This window comes from Ailuropoda melanoleuca, chromosome X, assembly GCF_002007445.2.
Source record: "Ailuropoda melanoleuca isolate Jingjing chromosome X, ASM200744v2, whole genome shotgun sequence".
In the NCBI taxonomy this organism is placed as follows: Eukaryota; Metazoa; Chordata; class Mammalia; order Carnivora; family Ursidae; genus Ailuropoda; species Ailuropoda melanoleuca.
Window position 1 is genome coordinate 71931042 of NC_048238.1, and position 8040 is coordinate 71939081.

The window sequence follows — 8040 nt, forward strand, 5'->3', positions numbered from 1 at the left end:
GATCAATCTAACCACTGCTTTCTATGCTTCAACATCTATGACTGAATTAGAGAAAATAATACCTTTGTCAGGACCAGTGCCACAACAAGTTCATGGTCTATAGCCTCATCTGGGGTCTTCAGAACTGCTAGGAAGACTTTTTACGTATACTTATTCAGCCTCATCTATTATTGATTTTCCATGGTAGCTCTTTCAAATATTCACCACTCATCTCAAGCTATATTTCCCCATTCAAGCAGATTCTCTCACGTTTTACTTCACTGTTAGATTTGACTTTCTAGCTCTATCCTTGCATGTGACTGTGTGTGTGTGTGTGTAGTGTGTGTGTGTGTGTGTGAGCGCACGCCTGTACACATTTTTCTTTCCCTCCCCTTCCATATGCATCTAGTTCTTAGGGTTTTGTTCAAAGTAAATAATTCCACTGGATTCTGTGTTTAGGAATTTCATGTCCTTCATTATCCTCAATGCAGATAGAATAATATTAGACAGTAAGAAGGACCCCCCCCGATTTAACCAAAGAAGAAGATGAATATAGATATATGTGTGTCAAAGGTTTGGTGGAAAGAAGTTGAGAGAGCTTTTATCTAACTTCTGTTCTTTAATATCTTCAACTTTTCTTCCATTGTCCTTTTTTTCCCTATTGAACCCTTCTTGGTAAACTCATCCCTGGATCAACTTAACTGTCCGTTGCTTCCACTCTTACACCTGAGCACAGTTGGAAAAAAGTATCACACAGCTGTGTAGACTGGTATCATTTATAAATTCATGACCTCTCACCTCATTTGAACCCTCAATGTTACCTAGACATTCTGTGTTCACTAATGACATCTTTCCCTCAAGCTCCAAATTGGCTATTTCAAACTTCTTTTTCAACTACCTCCCCACTTACTCAACAGATGACATTATCTGCTACTTCACATAGAAAACAGAAGTCAAATGAAAGCTCCCTCAAGCAAAACTGAGACAATTGTTAACTCCAGGGAAAACAAAAAGTTGTACAAGAAAGGAAATTAAATTATAATATACTATTTAGTTTAGAAGTAAATATTCCTAACAGTGTAAAACTGTGGTATAGCTATATTTGAAGAATTGAGGGAAGGTAACTGGTGATTATCTTCCATGTTAGGAACTCAATAGATGATATATAATATTGGCTAATTAAGAAGTGAAACTATGAGCATATTATTTGTAAACATGAAGATAAATAAGGGCACCCGAGTGGCACAGTCAGTTAGGCATCCAACTCTTGATTTCGGCTCAGGTCTTGATCTTAGGGTCATGAGATCAAGCCCTGCATGGGGCTCTGAACTCAGTGGAGAGTCTTCTTCAGATTTTCTCCCTTTGCCCCTTCCCCCATGCTCTCTCCCTTTCTCAAAAAAAAATACATGGAGCTAAATAACAGAAGAAACAGCTTAAAAAGTTCAAAGTTATTTTTAGGAGGAAGGACTCAGGAAGAGGGAGCAGAGGACCACTGTTTTATGTTAATAAGTCTTGTAGTATTATATAACTATTACTTTGAAAAAATATTCAAAAAGTTGAGGTGAACTCTTGTGTGGCACCTCAGAGGCAGTAGGCTGCTTTAGGATGAAGCTGAACGTTGCTTTTCCAGCTCCTGGCTGCCAGAAACTCTGAAGTGGACAATGAATGCAAACTTCATACCTTTTATGAGAAGCATATAACTACAGAAGTTGCTAATGATGGTCTGGGTGAAGAATGGAAGGGTTATATGGTGTGAATCAGAGGCGGCAATGACAAATAAGACTTCCTCATAAAACAGGGTGTCTTGTCCCATGGCCATGTCCACCTGCTGCTGAGTAAGGGCCATTCCTGCTACAGATCAAAGAGGACTAGAGGAAGAAAGAAAAAAATCTATTTGGGGTTGCACTGTGGGTGCCAATCTCAGTGTTCTTAAATTGACCATTGTAAGAAAGGGGACAAAGGATATTCCTGGACTCATTGATACTACTGTGCCTCATCACCTGGGGCCCAAAAGACCTAGCAGAATCTGCAAACTTTTCAGTCTCTCTAAAGATGATGTCTACCAGTATTTTGTGAGAAGGCCCCTAAACAAAGAAGGTAAGAAACCTAGAACCAAAGCACCCAAGATTCTGCATCTTGTTATTCCACATATTCTCCAACACAAATGTGTATGCATTGCTCTGAAGAAACAGCATACTAAGAAAAACAAGGAAGAAGCTGCAGAATATCATGAACGTTGGGCTAAGAGAATGAAGGAGGCCAAAGAAAAATGCCAGGAACAGATTGCCAAGAGATGGAGGCTGTCCTCTCTGAGAGCTTCTACCTCTAAGTCCAAGTCCAGTCAAAAATGAGATTTTTCCAAGAGTAACAAATAAATATCAGATATCAGAAAAAATAGTTAAGGTGCAGAGAAATGAGGAGGGTATGATTCATGGTAATGGGTTTGCAATGAATGTATCTTTTTGATAGGCATATCAACTTTCACTTAGAAAAGTTTCCACTACCTTTTACTCACGGCTGAAGCTCACCTACTTTATGATTTCCCTCTGATAGAACACTTGGCAGAAACTGTTTTCTAAAAAGAACTGGCTCCTTTAAATAGATCACAGTGGGTGTACAGAGCAGTTTCAGAACCTTGGACAGGGAATGTCACTACATAGCTTCTTTGGCCACCAAAAGCCCATGGTTGGAGATAGTTTTCCGGTTAGGTTTTTTTTCAACATTTGGGTCAGGAACCACAGAGACCTTCTTCCTGGGTCTGGTATTCTCTTCTTGGGCCTTATATTTGTTACTTTACACTTTTAGCAAACACTGCCAAAATAGGAGACCCTTTTGTATATGGTTCACACAGGACCAAACAAAAAAAAAAAAGATAGCTATTGAGCATTTAAGGTGTGTCAGACACTGACACTTATAGAGCAAGTCTGTGAGAGCAGTATATATTCACAAGGGAAAGATGGGGATATAATAAAGAGGGTACCCAAGGTAATGCAAAGTGCTATATTGGGATTCATAACCTTAGCTCCCTGTGACTCTATCTCTTCCATACTCTGTGACCTTAAGCATGTCACTTCCCCATGCTAGTTCTAAATTTCCTCCTCTATAGAATGGGAAGGTAGACTAAATAATTCTCAAACTTTAGGATGCACTGGAATTACCTGGGGTGCTTGTTACAAAGGCATCTTCCTGTAGCATCACCTCCAAAAGTTACTGAAGTAATTAGATTCTCTGGAATTTGGAGGGGGGTGCTGAAATAGGTATTTTTAACTAGCTCCTTTGGTGGTTCTGATACATGTGGATCTTGAACCACGACTGAATGAATGAATTCTAGACTCCATGCTCTTTTCCGGCTCTAACATTTTATGACCTAGTATCCAGGTGACAATATAAGGATGTGATTGAAAGGGGAAGCAGGGGTTGAAAAAGATTTTTCTCATTCATTAAGTCACTGAATCAGGAAATATTTAAGTGCCTATTATGTACCTGTTGAAGAACTATTATCTGGTTTTTCTGTATATGTTTTATTTTTGGTGACTTGGGAAGGAATTGGAAATAAAGAATGGCGTCTTTTAATATCTGGACCAGTGCTTAGTGATGTGCACATTTAGAAATTAATGTAAGAGGTGATAAGATTATTCACAATAGCTAAAAAGTGAAAATGACCCAAATGTCCATCAACTGACAAATAGATAAACAAATTGTGGTATATATTTATAATGCAATATTATTTGTCAATAAAAAAAGGAATGCAATACCGACACTTTCTACAAAATAGGTGAGATTTGAAAACATTATGCTAAGTGAAGGAAACCAGATACAGAATGCCATGTATTATATGTATTATATAATTCCATTCATATGAAGTGCTCAGAATAGGAAAATCAATAAAGACAGTAATATTAGTGGTTGTCTAGGACCGAGTTTGGGGAATGGAGTTGGATCAATGGGGAGAAACTTTTAATTGATACGAGGATTCTTTTTGGAGTGATAAAAATATCTAAAATTGATTATATTGATGGTTGAGCAAATCTGTGAATATACTAAAAACCATTGACTTGTACACTTTAAATGGGTGAATTTATAGTATGTCACCCATATCTCAATTATATATATACTTTATATATAATATGAAGCTGTAACATTACTTGTTGCCTGTTCATCAAGTTGGAAGAAAATATACCAACTCTTAATATGAGTGGAAAATCAAACTCATGCTTGTTTTATTGGTCTCTTTTTTAGGCACACACATTTTAAATCACTTTTTGCTCCCCATTTCAAATGGGTTTTAGGGGTCCATCTTCTGGGCTTTAGTTGGATACTCTGAAACAATTTGTTAGTTGATAGTATGTAAATCTTTTTTGCATTTGCTTTAATTAAATTTAAGCATCTTTGTCCATTAACCAACCACAGCAAGCTGGTATGGTTGCTTTTGGCCTTGCCTGCTTTTATGGTGGCATAAATAGTGGCAGTGTGTATGCCTTGAAAAGAGATATCAAAATAAATAGAATGCCCCTAATGCATTATTTGGGCAGAGAATAGTGTACTTTAGATTGAATAAAATATTCCAAGTATGTTCTTAAATTCTTTCTTCCCAGGGTACCGATCAATACCCCTATGACCACCTCAGGAAGAGTTTGGGTATTTTTACCTTCCATTCTTTATTCTGGAATATAAGTTTTAGTGTCATGGGAGATGACCATTGTTTCTCTATTTTAGAATGTATCAACTCTTAAGATAATGGCTTCTCTTTTTCATCTTTGTGTTCCCAGCAATTAGCCAGTGTGTGGCACCTATTGAGTTCTTACTGGATGTTTGTATAATAAAAGACTGTCTTCTGCAGTGTTTCTCTTGGGCATCTAGAGAGGCCCTAGCTAGTCTTCTTCATGCAAATAGAATTCTGGGCTTGCCTCTGGATCCCTGTGTTCCTGAAGTGAATATGCAGATTCAGCTCCTTGCTATATAAACACAGGCATGCAGCACATGAATTTTCAAATACCTAAATATTAATCTCATGCCAAAACCTATTAACTAATAGCTGGTCTATAAACCATGTGAAAAGATTAGAAGCATATATGGAAGTGTCCTCCCCATCACAAACCATTGCAGAATATAGATTGAAATTTAATCTAATTTTGCTCAGTTTCCACTCTCCTATCATTTTTATTAGTCTTCACAGTAAAAGCTATTCAGGGGGCCCACACAGCAGTGAAAAGATTGGCTTAGACACTTATGGCCCAGCATTTCTAAATGGCTTAGAACCTTCTTAATAAAGATCATAATTTGAACCTTTTGCTCTTTTTGCTTCTCAAAATTGGAACAAAGTAAAATCATATGTCTTGGGACTAATCAGAAATCAAAGCCCAGAAACCCACTTGCTTGATTTTGGAGAGCACATGCAAGTTGTTGGTTATATTTGGAGATGCATAATTGAAAATACTTTTACATTTGTATAGCACTTCAAAATTTTTATAGTCTTTATATAGCGAATATTTCATTTGAGCCTCAGAACAGCTCTTCAAGATAAACCAGAGCATGGTACTAAAATCGTAGGGTTCAAAGGCATTTAAAAGCAAGTAGTTTAACTGCCCAGCCCACTTGGCAGGTGCCAAAACTGAGACACATAGAAGGTCACTGGTTGGCTCAAGGTGGTACTGCAGGTTTTCCTATGTGAGACATTCACATTATAAATGTCTAATGACACTCAGAGATAGAAAATGTTATTGAAATCACTGTAGTGCTCAAGGTTGGCAGGAAGGATTAGAATCTGAAAGTCCCTGCCTTGGGGTCCTAAGCACAGACTTCTCTCTCCCTCAGTACCTTTTATACACATCAGTTTGACTTTTTCCTATCATTGACTTTACTATAATCCTCTAAATATATATACCTCCTGCAACCTCCAAAGCAGTTAAACTCCCGTCAGTGGACATAAAATTTCTTGGTCTGACAATCTTACTTTTATGTTGCCTTCAGTATTTCAGGTTGCCTGAGGTGCCATATTGATTAAGCTACATTCTGGAGAACTAAATATATGTAGAATATTATATGGCTCCCCTACTGAACAAAACTGTAAATTAATGGATCTCTCTTGTTGACATCGTAAAGTATGCAGACCTGAAGTACAACTGTAATATTCCTTGCAGGACCACGTATTTTACTTCTAATGTCTATAAAATGAATGGTTGTTCAAATGTAGAAGCTATGACAAAACACGGATGTTTATATAGGAGGTGACACAGTGGAAGAAGGATTACAGTGAGGACGTGTAAAGTGAGGCCAAAAGGGCTGGGGGAAGAAAATAATAAAATGGACTAGTGGCAGGGCAACTTTCCACTGTGGAGGTCACAGCAAAATTCAATCAGTACATCAATCCTGAATATGGTTAGAGGTGATATAAACATATTTTGCTTTGTTTTTCTATTGGTGTTTTGTGGTTTTCTGTGTTATCAGGTATAACTGAAGCCGTGCTAGAAGAGTAGAGCCAGGCAGTTGGGAAGATTAATTAGAAATGCTGCACATCACAAGGCATTTGTAAATGGGGAGTTAGAGGAAGATTCTGATACAAATGGTGCTGAAAGTAGCACAGAATGTACTCTAGATTGAGAAAAGTGGCTAAAGTAGGTATTGGTGCACGTATATTTTTCCTTCTTGCTTTTGGCTCCTCCCTCCAAATCTCCTCAGTAGATTTTTCTGCCTTTAATATACTCCCCTTTCTCCCACCCCCACTAAGTTTCAATAAACAAGTTTCTCAGGTCAGTACTTTGAGAGATGTTGCTTAAATTAGTCTAAATTTCCAATGTTTCCAGCTCCTCCTGTTCTGAAATTATTGCTACTAAACTAAACTGCTGTTGGGACTGTGAAATTTCATCTCCTGCAGTAGCCAGCTGCCAGATCACAAAAAAACTTATCTGAACACCCACAGGAATTTTCTTTGGGCTGTAAAGTCAAACATCTTAGTTATCATGTAAGCATTAATTTTTAATGCTTTAATTTGACCCAAAGCATTTTGTTGTCTGTGATGGGCTTCCCACTTCTTTTGCTTTGGAAAAATCTGGAGTCTAAGTCTAAGCATTTTTCCTTTAATTCTAAAAGCAATTTTCTGTGCTTTTCTCTAAAGTAGGACTGAAAACATTTGACTAAGAACCTTGAGCACCTCTTCTTTTTTTAGTTGCTGTTCTCTTCACTCCTGAGTTAATCCTTCTTAGGTTGTTGAAAAACAGTTCCCCAGTTTGGAACAGAGTGAAGGGAAGGACAGCATCCTTTCAGGCTCATAAAGCCTTGCCATGTGAGAGGATCAGAGCCCTTTTAAAATGTCCTTGGGGCACCTGGGTGGTACAGTTGGTTAAGCGTCTCGCTCTTGGTTTTGGCTCAGGTCCTGATCTCAGGATTGTGAGATTGAGCCCCGCCTTGGGCTCCACACTCAGCGAGTCTGCTTAGATTCTCTCTCCCTCTCCCTCTGTTCTCCCCCCTTCTTTAAAAAAATAAATAAATCTTAAAAAAATACAATAAAATGTGGTGTCCCTGAAAGGACTTGAAATCAATATTTAGGGCAGCAATACTGTATTACAGGAATGCACCACTTATTAGCTATGATTCTGGGCAAGTCACTTAACTACTGTGAGCCTTCCTCAGTTACTATCTATGCACAGTGAGGAATAATGGTATTTACCTTGAAGGGTTGTTGTGGGATTAAATGAGGTAGTGCATATAAAGGATTTAGAACAGCAGCTGGCCTTCTAGCATCTCATTAGCAATCTTCTATTACGACCACCACCGCAGATGCCCCGGCCTATCCCCAGAAGAGATTTTGACTCAGTAGGCCTGGAGCTGTGATATAGTCATGTGAATTTTAAACAAAGTTCTTGGGGATTCTGATGGCCATCTATTAAGAACTGCTAAAGGCAGTGATTCTCAAACTTTCATGTATATTAAAATCACCTGGGGGAAGGAAACTTATTATAAAATGAAACTCTAAACCCCACCTCTAGAAATTGTGCTACTACTCTAGATATGGTGGAAGGGTCCAGGAATGTGCATTTTAATTAGAACTCTAGGTGATTTGAA

At 38.1% G+C, this 8040-nt stretch overlaps 1 pseudogene; it reads left to right on the top strand.

Annotated features, from left to right (window-relative positions):
* The first annotated feature begins 1584 nt into the window (after positions 1–1584).
* On the top strand, positions 1585–2330 carry LOC100472808 (annotated as a pseudogene).
* The last annotated feature ends 5710 nt before the right edge of the window (positions 2331–8040 follow it).